Consider the following 18,957-nt stretch of genomic DNA (forward strand, 5'->3'; position numbering starts at 1 on the left):
TATTGCAAGGTGGTTCATGACGGACAAACCCAGGATCATTTAGCTTCAGGTAGCTGTTCCTTTTTCCTTCTTCATAGTTCTTTTACAATTTGCAACCAAGGCTAAAGATGAGGTCTGAGGAAATTGCCAAATTTACTGCAGTATAAGGATGACTCTGCTTACCTATCAGAAGAGAATTGACTACTTCTATGAATACTTTTATTTAGTTTGTATTGATATTAGTGTAACTTATTAGTTCTTCTTCTCAATCAAAGGGTACTTTAAGGTTTAGCAACAATTCTAGCTGCTGCTGCAAGATTCAAGGCAGTTTGGGTCCACAGTAGTGAAGAAAGCAGCATCAGTGCTTTTTGATTTATTTCTAATGATGACTTCCTCTCTCCTCAGCCCATATTCAATGTTATCACGTAACTGGAGAAAATATTAAAACCTTGAAATTTAGAAATTTAGTAAGTGTCACTATGTAACATAGTAATTTCTTTTTATACTATAAACTTTTTCTGTGTTATGTAGAAATTAGCTTTTTTTTTCTTTGATACCTATGAGGAGACTGAGACTTAATGAGGTTTTAAAGTGTTCTATTGTCTGTTGCTACTGATAGCAGAGCCATGAATATAACTAAGAACTGTTTGATTTCAAACTTAGGATATTTCCCAAAGGGGATATCCCCTTACTTCAAGAGAAGTCCTTATATAACTTATCAAATAATATCAGTACGCTCAATTGTTTATATTTGATCCATTCTTTATAGACCAAGGGCCAGAACTGAATTGAAGAATACAGAAGTATACAGAATGTCAAGAAGTATATATAAAGTATAGCAGGAGAATACAGAAAGGGAAGGTTTGATTTGATAAAGTGATCAAAAGAGGATTCTTAAAAAGAGTTACATACTGGGAAGAAGAGAGAACAATTTGGGCTTCCATGTGTGAAAGAATTCAAAACCAAGAAAATGGCAGTGTCAAATACTTTCTAAAAAGTTTCCTCCTTGGGAATTAGAGAATTTAAAAACACAGAACTTACTGGTTTATAATTAAGTATATCAAATTCTTTTTAAAGATGATTATATTGATACATTGATTGAGTTTTTATATAATTATCTGATCTTGAACCATTTTGAAAATGAAAGCAACAAGGCAAATATGAAGTCAAATGAGATGCTCAGGATGTGAATTGATAATTGTTGAAACTACATTAAGCAATTCTTCTTTTATCTTTTGAAGTTGTCCATGCTGCTGCTAAGTTGTTTCAGTCATGTACAATTCTGTGCGGCCCCATAGAACGGCAGCCTACCAGGCTCCCCTGTCCTTGGGATTCTCCAGGTAAGAATACTGGAGTGAGTTGCCGTTTCCTTCTCCAATGCATGAAAAGTGAAAAGTGAAAGTGAAGTCTCTCAGTCATGTCCGAGTCTTAAAGATCCCATTGACTGAAGCCCACCAGGCTCCTCCATCAATGGGATTTTCCAGGCAAGAGTACTGGAGTGGGGTGCCATTGCCTTCTGCGAAGGTGTCCATAGTAAAAATAAAAAGATTTTGATTATGTTTTCAAGTGTTCAGATGAAGTGATATAGCACAGAAATACCCTTTTAAGTATTAAAATAGGCTTTTATTATTCCAGTTCAGTTCACTCACTCAGTCGTGTCCGACTCTCTGCCACACCATGAATCGCAGCACGCCAGGTCTCCCTGTCCATCACCATCTCCCGTAGTTCACTCAGACTCACATCCATCCAGTCCGTGATGCCATCCAGCCATCTCATCCTCGGTCGTCCCCTTCTCCTCCTACCCCCAATACCTCCCAACATCTGAGTCTTTTCCAATGAGTCAATTCTTCACATGAGGTGGCCAAAGTACTGGAGTTTCAGCTTTGGCATCATTCCTTCCAAAGAAATCCCAGGGCTGATCTCCTTCAAAATGGACTGATTGGATCTCCTTGCAGGCCAAGGGACTCTCAAGTGTCTTCTCAAACACCACATTTCAAGAGTATCAATTCTTCGGTGCTCAGCCTTCTTCACAGTCCAACTCTTACATCCATACAGGACCACAGGAAAAACTATAGCCTTGACTAGATGGACCTTAGTCGGCAAAGTAATGTCTCTGCTTTTGAATATGCTATCTAGGATGGTCATAACTTTTCTTCCAAGGAGTAAGCGTCTTTTAATTTCATGGCTGCAGTCACCATCTGCAGTGATTTTGGAGCCCACAAAAATAAAGTCTGACACTGTTTCTACTATTTCCCCATCTATTTCTCATAGAGTGATGGGACCGGATGCCATGATCTTAGTTTTCTGAATGTTGCGCTTTAAACCAACTTTTTCGCTGTCCTCTTTCACTTTCATCAAAAGGCTTTTTAGTTCCTCTTCACTTTCTGCCATAAGGGTGGTGTCATCTGCATATCTGAAGTTATTGATATTTCTCCTGGTAATCTTGATTCCAGCTTGTGTTTCTTCCAGTCCAGCGTTTCTTATGATGTACTCTGCATATAAGTTAAATAAGCAGGGTGACAATATACAGCCTTGACGTACTCCTTTTCCTATTTGGAACCAGTCTGTTGTTCCATGTGCAGTTCTAACTGTTGCTTCCTGACCCGCATACAGATTTCTCAAGAGGCAGGTTAGGTTGTCTGGCATTCCCATCTCTTTCAGAATTTTCCACAGTTTATTGTGATCCACACAGTCAAAGGCTTTGGCATAGTCAATAAAGCAGAAATAGATGTTTTTCTGGAACTCTCTTGCTTTTTCCATGATCCGGCGGATGTTGGCAATTTGATCTCTGGTTCCTCTGCCTTTTCTAAAACCAGCTTGAACATCAGGGAGTTCATCGTTCACATATTGTTGAAGCCGGAATGGAGAATTTTGAGCATCACTTTACTAGCATGTGAGATGAGTGCAATTGTGCAGTAGTTTGAGCATTCTTTTTCATTGCCTTTCTTTGGAATTGGAATGAAAACTGACCTTTTTCAGTCCTGTGGCCACTGCTGAGTTTTCCAAATTTGCTGGCATATTGACTGCAGTAATTTTACAGCATGACCTTTCAGGATTTTAAACAGCTCAACTGGAATTCCATCATCTCCACTAGCTTTGTTCATAGTGATGCTTTCTAAGGCCCACTTGACTTCACATTCCAAGATGTCTGGCTCTGGATTAGTGATCACATCATCATGATTATCTGGGTCAAGAAGATCTCTTTTGTACAGTTCTTATGTGTATTCTTGCCACCTCTTCTTAATATCTTCTGCTTCTGTTAGGTCCAGACCATTTCTGTCCTTTATCAAGCCCATCTTTGCATGAAATGTTCCCTTGGTATCTCTATTTTCTTGAAGAGATCTCTAGTCTTTCCCATTCTATTGTTTTCCTCTATTTCTTTGCATTGATCGTTGAAGGAGGCTTTCTTATCTCTTTTTGCTATTCTTTGGAACTCTGCATTCAGATGCTTATATCTTTCCTTTTCTCCTTTGCTTTTCACCTCTCTTCTTTCCACAGCTATTTGTAAAGGCTCCCCAGAGAGCCATTTTGGTTTTTTGCATTTCTTTTCCATGGGGATGATCTTGATCCCTGTCTCCTGTACAATGTCACAAACCTCATTCCATAGTTCATCAGGCACTCTATCAGCTCTAGGCCCTTAAATCTATCACTCACTTCCACTGTATAATCATAAGGGATTTGATTAAGGTCATACCTGAATGGTCTAGCGGTTTTCCCTACTTTCTTCAATTTGAGTCTGAATTTGGCAATAAGGAGTTCATGATCTGAGCCACAGTTAGCTCCTGGTCTTGTTTATGTTGACTGTATAGAGCTTCTCCATCTTTGGCTGCAAAGAATATAATCAATCTGATTTTGGTGTTGACCATCTGGTGATGTCCATGTGTAGAGTCTTCACTTGTGTTGGAAGAGGGTGTTTGCTATGATCAGTGTGTTCTCCTGGCAAAACTCTTAGTCTTTGCCCTGCTTCATTCTGCATTCCAAGGCCAAATTTGCCTGTTACTCCAGGTGTTTCTTGACTTCCTACTTTTGCATTCCAGTCCCCTATAATGAAAAGCACATCTTTTTGGGGTGTTAATTCTAAAAGGTCTTGTAGGTCTTCATAAAACCGTTCAACTTCAATTTCTTCAGCATCACTGGTTGGGGCATAGACTTGGATTACTGTGATATTGCATGGTTTGCCTTGGAGATGAACAGAGATCATTCTGTCGTTTTTGAGATTGCATCCAAGTACTGCATTTCAGACTCTTTTGTTGACCATGATGGCTACTCCATTTCTTCTAAGGGATTCCTGCCCGCAGTAGTAGATGTAATGGTCATCGGAGTTAAATTCACTCATTCCAGTCCATTTTAGTTTGCTGATTCCTAGAATGTCCACAATCACCCTTGCCATCTCTTGCTTGACCACTTCCAATTTGCCTTGATTCATGGACCTGACATTCCAGGTTCCTATGCAATATTGCTCTTTACAGCATCGGATCTTGCTTCTATCACCAGTCACATCCACAACTGGGTATTGTTTTTGCTTTGGCTCCATCCCTTCATTCTTTGTGCTGGTATTTCTCCACTGATCTCCAGTAGCGTATTGGGCACCTAATGACCTGAGGAGTTCCTCTTTTGGTATCTATCATTTTGCCTTTCCCTACTGTTCATGGTGTTCTCAAGTTAAGAATACTGAAGCGGCTTGCCGTTACCTTCTCCAGTGGACCACATTCTGTCAGACCTCTCCAACATGACCCGCCCATCTTGGGTTGCCCCACAGGCATGGCTTGGTTTCATTGAGTTAGACAAAGGTGTGACTAATTTTCTGTGAGTATGGTTTCAGTGTGTCTGCCCTTTGATGTCCTCTTGCAACACCTACCATCTTACTTGAGTTTGTCTTACCTTGGGCATGGAGTATCTCTTCATGGCTGCTCCAGCAAAGCACAGCCGCTGCTCCTTACCTTGGACGAGGGGTATCTCCTTACTGCTGCCCTTCCTGACCTTCAACGTGGGATAGCTCCTCTAGGCCCTCCTGTGTCTGCTCAGCCTCCTCGGGTTGCTCCTCTCGGCCGCCGGCCCTGGCCTCTGGCGTGGGTGCCTCCTCCCAGCTTCCGCCCTGGCCTCAGGCTCGGGTGGCTCCTCAGGGTCACTGCCCCAGGCTTCGGGCACTAGGTGGCTTCTCCCAGCCACCCCTGACCTTGGACGCAGGGTGTCTCCTCCTGGCTGCCGCCCCTGACCTCAGATGCGGAGTAGGTCCTCTTGGCCTCCACTGACCTCGGACGCAGTGTAACTCCTCTCAGCTGCTGCCCCTGACCTCGGACACCGGATGTCTCCTCTCGACCGTTCCTGTGCCTTTGCAGCCTTGCACTCTAGGCTTCTGCCCCTGACCTCGGACGCAGGGTAGCTCCTCTCGCCCGCGCTTAAGTGCGCCGGCTCGCAGCCGCCTGTGCTTAAAAGTGCACCAGCTCCCAGGGGCCTGCGCTTAAAAGTGCGCCGGCTCACAGCCACCTGTGCTTAAGTGCGCCGGCAAACAATATGTATATTCAAACAATACATATGTTTTAGATATAGCTTTAGAAAATAAATTCAAATAACACACACTTAGATGACAATACTCATACCTTCAAAATATTTAAACTGCCAGATTTATTACTTAATGCCAATGTCATTGGGCATAATCCTGATGTGACATATAAAATGGAGTGGTTTGTCTGTTTATGAAAGTGATTCAAATAGGCAATTGACTGAAAAACTGGGTATTTTGGTGTAATCCATAGTCAAGCCAAAGTGAAAGTTTCAAAAGAGTAAGCAGTAAAGGACAGATTATGAATTAGCACCAAACCTTATTATAATTATACTATCATGAGAAGTATTAGAGTAGATGCATTTTTTCTTGGAGTAATGAAAGAGTATCAACTGCCATAAACTTGATATTTTATTATTTTAGTTTTGAATACATATATAAGTATACTTTTCTAAGCTGAATGACTAAATTTACAAAGTGGAAATCAGCTGGAGACTTTTATAGTTTATTCCTTGATCTACTCAAATATCTCTGATTAGGTACCTCTTCTAGCCATTTCACTTAGGGGGCCCTTGGCTTGGATGTAATATTGTTCATCATTTTATTTTGTTCAAATAGCTCATACAGTGTTCAGAATGGAGTATTTGCTCAGTGTTTATTTACTGTATATCTGGTGAGCACTTTTCACAACCTTAGGATTCACTTTTCTCCTACAGCTGTCCTGGTGGCTCAGAGGTTAAAGCATCTGCCCACAATGTGGGAGACCTGGGTTTGATCCCTGGGTTGGGAAGATTCCCTGGAGAAGGAAATGGAAACCCACTTCAGTATTCTTGCCTGGAGAATCTAATGGACAGAGGAGCCTGGTGAGCTCCAGTCCACAGGGTCGCAAAGAGTCAGACACGAATGACCAACTTCACTTCTGGATGAGAAGTGATTGGATAAATTAAGGTACTACTAGTTGATAATTTCAGGCATCAAACTTTTTTAGTGTGACTGATCTCATTCTGGGCTTCCCTGGTGGATCAGATGGTTGTCTGCTTGCCATTCAGGGGATGCAGGTTCAATCCCTGGGTCAGGAAGATCCCCTGGAGAAGGGAACAGCTACCCACTCCAGTAATCTGGCCTGGAGAATTCCATGGACTATAAAAAGTGAGCTAGTTGAGATAAGTTTTTTGAATGTTTTTCTCTTAGTGGGGTGAATAGTTGTTTTCTTGAAAATAGCATATTTTGTACTTATACAGCAAGTGAAGTATAAATTGCCTTTGGTTTTATTAAGATTCATGTTGATGTATGGCAAAACCAATACAGTATTGTAAAGTAAAATAAAGTAAATAAATAAAAACAGGCATCTCTTAAATCATAATGTATGAGCAACCAACCACAAAAAAAAAAAAGAAAATAAAAGAAAAAAAAAGAGTTAAATAGGAAAGACAGTTTTAGTTTGATTCATGAAAAATTATTTCAGAAACATTAACCAAAGATACTGCATGTCTTTATTTTTATTCCCCTAGGCAATGAATTTATGGGCAGCACAATGTAAGATGAATGACAAAGCCATAGAATATAGCTGAGGTAAGAATTACATAATTGCAATTCACACAGATAACATTTTCCTGAACCGCTATTACCTCCCACAATTGATACCCACCATTTCTGAAATTATCCTCCCATTTTATCTACCAACGGGCTATGATCAAATTCAGAAAAAAAAAAAAATGTATGATGATTGAGAGTTGAGAAGATATTTTAAAAAATGAATCAGTCTTGTTTTGATTTTCAATTCTACTATATATGGAATATATAAAGTCAATAATTCAACAGATTCTCTTTTCCTATATTTTCTGCCACTCCATAGATAAATAAAGGTTGTTTTTGATTAAAGTGTTTTAATTACACAAAATTCTTTTAAGGTGTGTGACTAATATCAAGACTTGGGAGTCATGATGCCTGGGATAAGATACTGGCCGTCACTTTTGAGCATGTTTAAACTTCCCTGAACCATAGTTCATGGGAACTATAAGGGCAGCTGAGATTTTTGACCATCTACTGTGTGGTGGAAAGTTGCTCAAGTTGTGTCCGACACTTTGTGACCCATGGACTGTAGTCGGCCAGGGTCCTCCATCCGTGGGATTTTCCAGGCAAGAATACTGGGCTGGGTTGCCATTTCCTTCTCCAGGAGATCTTCCTGACTCAGGGATCAAACCCAGGTCTCCTGCATTACAGGCAAACTCTTTACCATCTGAGCCATCAGGGAATCCTGGTGGAGTGATAGGAAAACCACAGAAGAAAGGCCTGGGAGGAGGGTAAATTTTGCTAATTTTAACAAGCAAACTCCCGCATAAAGCACAAATCAGAGGAAGAGATTCTGAGGCACTGAAGCTTCTTTTTCCACAGTTTCGGTCTATGTAGTGTTCTCAAGGTCATTTTCTTTAATTTAGTAAATGTAACCTGATTAGAGAAATGAGCATTTTATCACTCTTAAGATTAACTTCTCTGCTATGTTTTTTGATGGGAAGTGCATTTCTTATTTTCTTTGGGGTTTAGACATTTCCAGAGTTAGGTCTCATGTAACATTTTGAGAAAAGCAGGGAAGTTTTTGTTTTCCTGTATTACATATATGAGAAATCTGAAGCTCAGAGGTATAAGTAGTTTTTCCAGTAAAGACCTAAAAATAGCAAAGAAATGTCTTCTGACACTTTTATTTCACTTATTTACAAATCCATTTATTTAATCCCTAAATATTTATGTAACACATTCTTGTCCAAGACAAAGAATATACTTATGAAACATTGTGTATATAATTATGAACAAGATAGGGGATTCAGACAACAAATCTAATCAGAGAAATCAATAAATAATTATAACGTGATAGAATAATAGAAGAATTTTCTAAATAACTGACTTTTATGCAGGAAGTAGAAATATACAGGAGAGGATGGAACATTTATTTCAGACACATATAACATTTGTAAAGGTTTCTGACCTAATCCTCTTTATTGTAGCTTAGTGCCTATATTAGAATGCTGTGTGTGAGAATGTTTGTGGGTGGATATATGCCTCTGTTGCAGGTCATGCTTTCTTAAAACTCCACTGTCACATGGTGTATTTGGTATAGTTCATCTGTGAGTATCAAATAGAATGAATAGGAAAGGGAGAGAATATAAATATAAGTTGGTGTCATTTCTATGTATAGAGAACTTAGTCATCAAGTATTTCCACTCCACTCTGCTAGCCCTGTGACTTTGATAAGGCCTAGCCACCTAGTGTGAACAGAAAGGGTTAAATCAGCAAAAGTCTACACATGCAGGGGCTCACATGATTCCTTGCAAAATGAAACGTTCAGTAAGTACTCTTAAAGGATGATAGCGTGGTGACATCCTGGGGTTTTTCCAAAAGATAAAGAGCCAGAATTACACTTGATTTTCTCAACACTTGTATTCTACCATCAAGGACACTAGTAAGAATTTCCTTAAATCACTGAAAGCATGCATAAATTCTTTGAAAATCAATGTCTTAACTTCTTGTTTCATTACATTTAAGTCTGAGGGAAGACAGAATATTTTAAAGCAAAAAAAAAAAAAGGAAGAAATGGATACATTAAAAACAACAACAACAACAACAAAAAGCCTACTGAAAAAGAGAGTACCTCAGTCTCGTGATATTCAAATACTTGAATTTTTCCCCAAGAGGTGTTCTTCTAATTTTAATAAAATACGTGTGTGAGAAGGCAAAGTGAAAATATTCATATCCTTATGGGGATACCAGTTATATAATTCACAATTTAAACATTTATCAAATATATAAACATCACTACCATACCATTTTAGAACATTTCCTTCACCCCTGAAATATTCTAATGCCCCTTCCAGTTAACCAACACTCTCAGCCTCAGCACTAGACAGTGACCCATCTCCTCTCAATCTTTACATTTTTTCCGAGAAGGGGAAATTTACTAAAATAGTTCTCTGTGTCCTGTGCCTAGTCTCAAACTGCGGCAAAATGACACTGGCCAAGGTTCTGAGTGTAAAAGCATTATAGACCTTGTTTCTCCTTGTCATTCAGAGTTTTTAGAATTTTTAAAACTGTAGTGGGTGTGGTAGGCCAAATAATGCCCCCTCCTCCAAAGATACTTTACATTACCTGGCATGGGGGAATTAAGGTTATCAATTGACTTTAAGATCAGAAAATTATTCTGTATTATCTGGATGTGTCCAACGTAATCCTAATTGTCAGGAGCCGCATTAGGCATTACTGACAAAATGGAGGCATGGCCCCAACCCCTTCTCCTCATCTTGTAGGCATGGCCCTGGGATAAAGGAGTTAGGCCTTATGATTCTGACTTGTTCTTTCCTTTCTTTGGTTGAGTTGAGTGGAAAGAATGTTAAGGTGCATGAGACAAGCATGGGAAAGCACAAAGCCTTCTACAGTTGTGACCAGAAAATAATCTATAAAATAACAGTTGACATTTGCTCAAGGATCTTTACAAATAATGTTCCATGATGAGCATGTAGGCCACAGCTTGAGGCCATGGAAAGGGTTATTATCTGAGACCTGTTTGTGAAAGGAGTGTTTATGGCAAAATAAGTTTGCTGAGTTTAGGGTTTAGGATTAATTAAGAATAGCTAGGCTATTTTAAATCCTGAAAGCTGGTGCTGTGAAAGTGCTGCACTCAATATGCCAGTAAATTTGGAAAACTCAGCAGTGCCCACTGGACTGAAAAGGTCAGCTTTCATTCCAATCCCAAAGAAAGGCAATGCCAAAGAATGCTCAAACTACTGTACAATTGCACTCATCTCACGTGCTAGTAAAGTAATGCTCAAAATTCTCCAAGCCAGGCTTCAGCAATATGTGAACTGTGAACTTCCTGATGTTCAAGCTGGTTTTAGAAAAGGCAGAGGGACCAGAGATCAGACTGCCAACATCCGCTGGATCATGGAAAAAGCAAGAGAGTTCCAGAAAAAAACATCTATTTCTGCTTTATTGACTATGCCAAAGCCTTTGACTATGTGGATCACAGTAAACTGTGGAAAATTCTGAGAGGGATGGGAATACCAGACCACCTGACCTGCCTCTTGAGAAATCTGTATGCGGGTCAGGAAGCAACAGTTAGAACTGCACATGGAACAATAGACTGGTTCCAAATAGGAAAAGGAGTACGTCAAGGCTGTATATTGTTACCCTCCTTATTTAACTTATATGCAGAGTACGTCTTGAGAAACACTGGACTGGAAGAAACACAAGCTATAATCAAGATTGCCGGGAGAAATATCAATAACCTCAGATATGCAGATGACACCACCCTTATGGCAGAAAGTGAAGGGGAACTAAAAAGCCTTTTGATAACAGTGAAAGAGGAGAATGAAAAAGTTGGTTTAAAGCGCAACATTCAGAAAACTTAGATCATGGTATATGGTCCCATCACTACATGGCAAATAGATGGGGAAACAGTGGAAACAGTGTCAGACTTTTTTTGGGGGGGCTCCAAAATCACTGCAGATGGTGACTGCAGCCATGAAATTAAAAGACGCTTACTCCTTGGAAAAAAAGTTATGACCAACCTAGATAGCATATTCAAAAGCAAAGACATTACTTTGCTGACTAAGGTCCATCTAGTCAAGGCTATGGTTTTTCCTGTGGTCCTGTATGGATGTGAGAGTTGGACTGTGAAGTAGGCTGAGCACCGAAGAATTGATACTTTTGAACTGTGGTGTTGGAGAAGACTCTTGAGGGTCCCTTGGACTGCAAGAAGATCCAACCAGTCCATTCTGAAGGAGATCAGCCCTGGGATTCCTTTGGAAGGAATGATGCTAAAGCTGAAGCTTCAGTACTTTGGCCACCTCATGTGAAGTGTTGACTCATTGGAAAAGACTCAGATGCTGGGAGGGATTGGGGGTAGGAGGAGAAGGGAACGACCGAGGATGAGATGGCTGGATGTCATTACGGACTCGATGGACGTGAGTCTGAGTGAACTCCGGGAGTTAGTGATGGACAGGGAGGCCTTGCGTGTTGTGATTCATGGGGTCACAAAGAATTGGACATGAACTGAACTGAAGAATAGCTAGAAGCCTTTTTAGGAGATAATGATCTTAAGTTGCTGGGGGCAAACAGGATTTAGAAAAATAAGAAACAAACTGAGGAATGTAGCATGAGTTACAATGTAATCACAAGTTAAGTACAGTAAATCTGGGTGGGGGAAACTAAAAAAAAACTCTGACCTAATGCTTTTTTCAAAGTATAAAAGAGAACCTGAAGCTTGAAATAAACGTGTAGTCCCATACCCTGAGTCAGAGGCTACATCATTATCCACTGATGTAGCTTCGTACTGTGAGTCAGAGGCTACATCATCATCGCTGATACTGTCCATCTCTTCAGATTGAATCCCTGGCTGCTGGAGATGGACTCTGGCACATACGGGTTCTTAAAAGAGAGAAGAGAGTTAATGACAATGAGGTATAACCAAAAAGGGTTCCACAGGCCATTGCTGGTTTTGCAGATGGAATAGTTTCCCCTAGAATATGGGATCAAGGAAATAGATTCCCACTAGAATTTCTAATGAAGAAAGAAATGACAACCCACTCCAGTATTCTTGCCTGGAGAATCCCATGAACAGAGGAGCCTGGAAGGCTATAGTCCATGGGGTTACAAGAGTCGGACGTGACTTAGTGACTACAGAGAGACAGAAAGATTTTCTAGATGGGACACAACCCTGCTAACATCTTGGTTTTAACTAAGTGAACTCATCTCCAATGTCTAATTTTGAAACCTGTAAGAACACATTCATGTTGTTTTAAAGCCACCAAGGTATTTTTTTTTCTCAGTAATTTGTTAGAAATTACAAACTTATAAATTACATAGTGTTAGAGGATAGAACAAAAGCCTCTTTTTGGTAGAGCTGTTGTTGGTGGTCAGTCAGTCAGTTATGTCTGCAGTCAGTCATGTCTGCAGTCAGTCCCCATGGACTGCAGCATGCCAGGCCTCCCTGTCCCTCAGCATCTCCCGAAGTTTCCTCCAGTTCATGTCCATTGCATCAGTCATGCCACCCAGCCATTGCATCCTCTGATTCCCTCTTGTGCTTTTGCCCTTAATCTTTCCCAGCATCAGGACTTTTCCAGTGAATCAGCTGTTCACATCAGGTGACCAAAATACTGGAGCTTCAACTTCAGGATCAGTCCTTCCAATGAGTAATCAGGGTTGATTTCCCTTAAGATTGTCTGGTTTGACTTCCTTGCTGTCCAAAGGGCTCTGACAAATCTTCTCCAGCACCACAATTTGGCTGCATGGATTCTGACACTCTGCCTTTACTGGTTTTCAAACAGTTCATTACATCTAGTGACTGAAAAAAGTACCTGGCTAATTCTAGGGAAAAGTCATGGTATTTTCTTGGAGTGATTTTTAAGGAAAACTAGCAAAGAGTAATGTGTGCTAGTGGGTGATTGCTAACTGCAAGAACCTTTAACTGGAGTTGGTCCCTCAGTAGGAATTTTCTGGCTCTCTCTGTTTCCCCTGTCCTTCAGTATATACACATGCCTCGTCTGCTCCGCAACCATTTACTGCTCTTCAAAACTCAAAGTTCCAGGAGACTTTCACAGTGAATATTAGAGGCAGGTAGGAAACTGAACTTCAGTTGTTGTCTGGAAAGGTTTCCCTCTTCTTCACCTGCTCTCAGTTCAGGAAGTTGAACTTCACAGGCTGCAGTTATGGATCCCTTTCTGTTTCTCTCTTATACTAGGTTGAGATAACGGCAGGCACTATCAAGATAACACAGAGGCATTTGTATTCCCTTCGTCTTTATATTACCTGCATATGGTAGTGAAACATGTGAATATCAGTAGTTAAATTTGAACTGATTTTTCTGGAATACAAATTAGACCTTGAAGATTGAAGGAAGACAGCATATAAATGCACGTTTTCCCAAAGCAATGGAAATAACATTAAGTTGCCTTCTATTATTTGTACACATTTTCATTGAAGATTCTGTACAATTTTGCATTTTAGTCACACAATCTCCTGAAAAAACCCATACTGTAGCAAAACAATGTGCTTGTAAAAATGCCATAGAGAAATTATTTTACACTTGAATCTGACAAATCATACATAGCCACCACCCTTAGCCTTTTGCTGGTTTCTTCAAAATTAGAACAAGATGATGACCACAGTATTTATAATTAGTATGAAAGAACTTATGGAATGAAAAAATTATAATTATATGCTTAATAATCTTAATGTATTCTTTTAAGCTTAATGTGTTCTTTATTAATAGTTACATATGTTGCTTTGTATTTTATGCAATGATATGATTTTCCAGGATGAGATGTTCTTCTCCTGCTAAATCAATGACTGTGATCTTTATAGCAGAATTAATTAAAAATACCCTTATTGTTTGTATAGCTGTAAAAAAAATAAATTATTCAGTGGAGGATAATCTTGGGAAACTGATAAAAAGTTTTTTTTTTTTTTTTGAGAACTTCAGTAAAGTTCTTCCATTGTGTTCTACTTCCTCTCCTTGTTTCTCTTTCCCTCTTTCCCCTTTCTTCACCTCTTTTCCTTTCCCAATTCTCCCTTCCTCTCTCTTCTCTCTCTTGGACTCCATTTCCATATTCCTCTCTTCTTTTTTCCTACTCTTTTTTCTTCTTGTACTTTTTCTTCATAGAGCTATTTCATCTTGAAACTTTGATGTTACTAATGAAGTTTTGAGACATCTCTTTGAAAATCATTAGAAAAGTTCAATCACAGTCTATGTACATTTTTCATTAAGAACAGGAAAGTGCAAGTCACTCAGTCATGTCTCACTCCTTGCAGCCCCATGGACTATACATGGAATACTCCAGGCCAGATTACTGGAGTGGGTAGCCTTTCCCTTTTCCAGGAGATCTTCCCAACCCAGAGATTAAATCCAGGTCTCCTGCATTGCAGATTGATTCTCTACCAGCTGAGCCACAAGGGAAGCCCATTAAGAGCATATTACAGTATTACATTGTCATTATAAATTTTCAACTGAAAATGATTTGTTTATTGTCAGGTTAGTCTTGACAATACTTGTCTCATTGTGAGTTTCAATCAGTTATATGTGTTTTATAATTTGGAACAGTGAAATGTAGAAAATCACTGGGTACAGTATGTTATGGATTGTCATACCAGGATTTTGTTTCTATTATAAAGATGTAAGTGCTTGACAGATTCTGATTTTACTGAAAATGAGTTTCAGTACAGCTGTAGTATTGTATATGTGTGTGACTGTTATTTTACTTGTAAACAATGCATTACAAAAATTACACTGATTTAAGACCTTTATTATTTTTTTATATGATTTAGCTCAGCTTGCTACGAAGTTCTCTTTAATTTTTAAAACAAGTTCTGGGGGTGGTCCTAAGATGGGGAGAAATAGGACAAGGAGACTACTTTCTCCTCCACAAACTCATCGAAAGAACATTTGAACGCTGAGCAAATTCCACAAAACAATTTCTGAATGCTGGCAGAGGACATCAGGCGCTCAGAAAAGCAACCCATTGTCTTCAAAAGGAGGTAGGACAAAATATAAAAGATAAAAAGAGAGACAAAAGAGTAAGGGATGGAGATCCATCCCGGGGAGGGAGTTTTAAAAGAGGAGAAGTTTCCAAAAACCAGGAAACTCTTTCACGGGTGGGTCTGTGAGGAGTTTTGGAATCTCAGAGGGCAAAATAATCAGGAGGAAAAATAAATAAATAAATAAAACCCACAGATTACCCACCTAACAGCAACTCCCAGCAGAAAAATACCCCAGATACTGGCATCTGCCACGAGCAAGCAGGGGCTGAACAGGGAGGCCAGGGCTGAATTGCTTAGGGTAAGAACCAGGACTGAATGCCCTGAGGGCAATCTGAGGGAGCTAATGTGAGATAGCAAGCTAAACTGTGGGATAGCTAGAGAGAGAGAGGAAAAAAGAGAGAGAGAGAGAGGGAACTATCCCACGAAAAGCCCTAACCTAAGGCACCCCGGGGCCTGCTTCCAGAACAAAGGACTGAGGGAATTCCAGAGGAAAGCTAGCAGGCTGTGGACTGGCTCATTCCTCGCTGGAGATAGGGGGCAGGTGGGGGCCAGCCAGAGCTGGAAAGGGGCAAACTTAGCCCCAGAGATGGCATCCCCTACCAAACTGCAAACAGGCTTCCAGTTTTTAACCAAGACTTCCTGGGATTCTGGACGGTTGACATCCGCTGAGGGTCACAGCCAGAGATCAGCTCCCCAGAAGATACATATAGCACACTGGAGATGGGCGCACCCATTGTCATCCAGGAAACAGAATGGCTGGAACCAGGAGGTGATAAGACACACTCGCCACCTGGGGAGATTGCGCTAGCCAAGCACCTGGTCGCCTGAGCTGTTCAGAGCTGGGAAGGGCACAAAATGCAGGCCAAACCAAGTCTGTGCCTTCGTGGAATACCTGAGAACCTGAGCCTGAGCGGCTTAGGCCTGGGAAGTGCACGCAACCCAGGGCCTGCTTCCTGCAGAGCAACCTGGAGCCTGAGCAGTGTAGACTGGGAAAGAACACATGCTGTGAGTGGGGGCAAACCCAGTGTGGCTGAGACACTGTGAGCACACCCCACACATACCAGTGATATTTGTTTGCAGTGTTCCTCCCTCCCCACAGCACAGCTGAACAAGTGAGCCTAAACAAGAGACCACCTTTGCCCCCTTGTGTTAGAGTGGAAATTAGACACTGAAGAGACCTACAAACAGAAGAAGCCAAATGAACAGAGGGAACTACTTTACAAGTGACAGGTGCAACAGATTAAAATCCCTGTAGTTAACACTGACTACATTGGAAGGGGCCTATAGATCTTGAGAAGTAGAAGCTCGAACAAGGAACTATTTGAAGCTGAACAGACCCCCCACACTGCCTGCAACAGCTCCAGATAAATTCCTAGATATATTTTCACTATTATCATTTTTTTAAATAATAAAAAAATTAAGTCCTTTACTACTCCTTAAATTTTCATTTTTATAGCCATTACCTTGAAAAAAAAGACCTATTTTTAAAGCAAACTCCATATATAGTTCTTATACTTTTTGCGATTTTTAAAAATATTATATTTTTGAGAGTCTAACCTGTACTCTAGATTTTTAATCTTTGCTTTTCGGTATTTGTTATCAATTTTGTACATTTAAGAATCCAATCTTCAGTACCCAGTTTTACTTAGGAGTGTGATAACTGGATTGATTACTCTCTCCCCATTTTGATCTCCTTTATCTCCCCTAGGTCATGTCTGTCTCCTCCCTTCCCCTTCTCTTCTCTACCCAACTCTGAGAATCTCTGTGTATTCTGGGCTGTGGAAAACACTTAGGGAACAGAGTACTACCTAGATCTATCTCTCTTCTTTTGATTCCCACTTTTCTCCTCCTGCTCACCTCTATCTCCTCCTTCCCTCTTCTCCTCTCTATGTAACTCCATGAAACTTTCTTAGGGTTCCAGACTGTGGAGAGCACATAGGGAATTATCTACTGGCTAGATTGCCCTTTCCCTTTTTGATTCCCCCTGGTCACCTCTATTTTCCTCCTCCCTTTTCTCTTCTCCATGTAACTCTGTGAACCTCTCCAGGTGTCCCTCACTGTGGAGACTCTTTTCACCATTAACCTACAAGTTTTATCATTGGTGCTGTATGGAAGGAGAAATCTTGAGGCTACTGTAAGAATAAGACTTAAAACCAGAGGCAGGAGGTCCAAAACCTGAGGACACAAGGGAACTCCTGACTCCAGGGAACATTAATCAATAAGAGATCATCCAAAAGCCTCCATACCTACACTGAAAGCAAGCCCCACCCCAGAGCCAACAAATTCCAGAGTAAGACATACTACAGAAACTCTCCAGCAATGCAGGAACATAGTCCCAAGCTTCAATATACAGGCTGCTCAAAATCACACGAAACCCACAGATATCTTAGAACTCATGACTGGACACTTCATTGCACTCCAGAGAGAAGAAATCCAGCTCTACCTGCCAGAATACCAATGCAAGCTTCCTTAACCAGGAAACCTTGACAAGCCACTCGTTCAACCCCATCCACAGGGAGGAACTTCCGCAATAAAGAGGAACCACAAACTGCCAGAATACAGAAAGACCACCCCAAACACAGCAATCTAAACAAGGTGAAAAGGCAGAGAAATACTCAGGAGGTAAAGGAACATGATAAATGCCCACCAAACCAAACAAAAGAGGAGGAGATAAGGAATCTACCTGAAAAAGAATTCAGAATAATAACTGTAAAAATGATCCAAAATCTTGAAAACAAAATGGAGTTACAGATAAATAGCCTGGAGACAAGGATTGAGAAGATGCAAGAAAGGTTTAACAAGGACCTAGAAGAAATAAAAAAAAGAGTCAATCAATAATGAAAAAATGCAATAAATGAGATCAAAAACACTCCAGAGGGAGTCAACAGTAGGATAATGAAGGCAGAAGATAAGGTAAGTGAAGTAGAAGATAGAATGATAGAAATAAATGAAGAAGAGAGGAAAAAAGGAAAAAAAAGAATTAAAAGAAATGAGGACAACCTCAGCGACCTCTGGGACAATGTCAAACACCCTAACATTTTATTCATAGGAGTCCCAGAAGAAGACAAAAAGAAAGGCCATGAGAAAATACTCAAGGAGATAATGCTTGAAATTTTCCCTAAAATGGAGAAGGAAATAGTCACCCAAGTCCAAGAAACACAGAGAGTTCCAAACAGGATAAACCCAAGATGAAACATCCCAAGACACATATTAATCAAATTAACAAAGATCAAACACAAAGAACAAATATTAAAAGCAGCCAGGGAAAAATGACAAATAACACACAAGGTGATTCCCACAAGGATAACAGCTGATCTTTCAATAGAAACTCTTCAGACCAGAAGGAAATGGCAGGGCATACTTAAAGTGATGAAAGAGAAAAACCTACAACCCAGATTACTGTACCAAGCAAGGATCTCATTCAAATACGAAGGATAAATCAAAAGCTTTGCAGACAAGCAAAAGCTGAAAGAATTCAGCACCACCAAATCAGCTCTTCAACAAATGCCAAAGGATCTTCTTTAAACAGGAAACACAGAAAGGTTGTATAAACTCGAATTGAAAACAACAAAACAAATGGTAATGGGATCATACTTATCAATAATTACCTTAAATGTAAATGGGTTGAATGCCCCAACCAAAAGACAAAGACTGGCTGAATGGATAAAAGTATAAGACTCCTATATATGCTGTCTACAACAGACACATCTGTAAACACAGGACACATACAGACTGAAAGTGAAGGGCTGGAAAAAGATATTTCACACAAATGGAGACAAAAAAAAAAAAAAGCAGGAGTAGCAATACTCATATCAGATAAAATAGACTTAAAACAAAGACTATGAAAAGAGACAAAGAAGGACACTACATAATGATCAAAGGATCACTCCAAAAAAAAAGATATAACAATTATAAGTACATATGCACCCAATATACAAGCACTGCAATAT

The sequence above is a fragment of the Ovis canadensis genome, chromosome 22 (assembly GCF_042477335.2).
Source record: "Ovis canadensis isolate MfBH-ARS-UI-01 breed Bighorn chromosome 22, ARS-UI_OviCan_v2, whole genome shotgun sequence".
In the NCBI taxonomy this organism is placed as follows: Eukaryota; Metazoa; Chordata; class Mammalia; order Artiodactyla; family Bovidae; genus Ovis; species Ovis canadensis.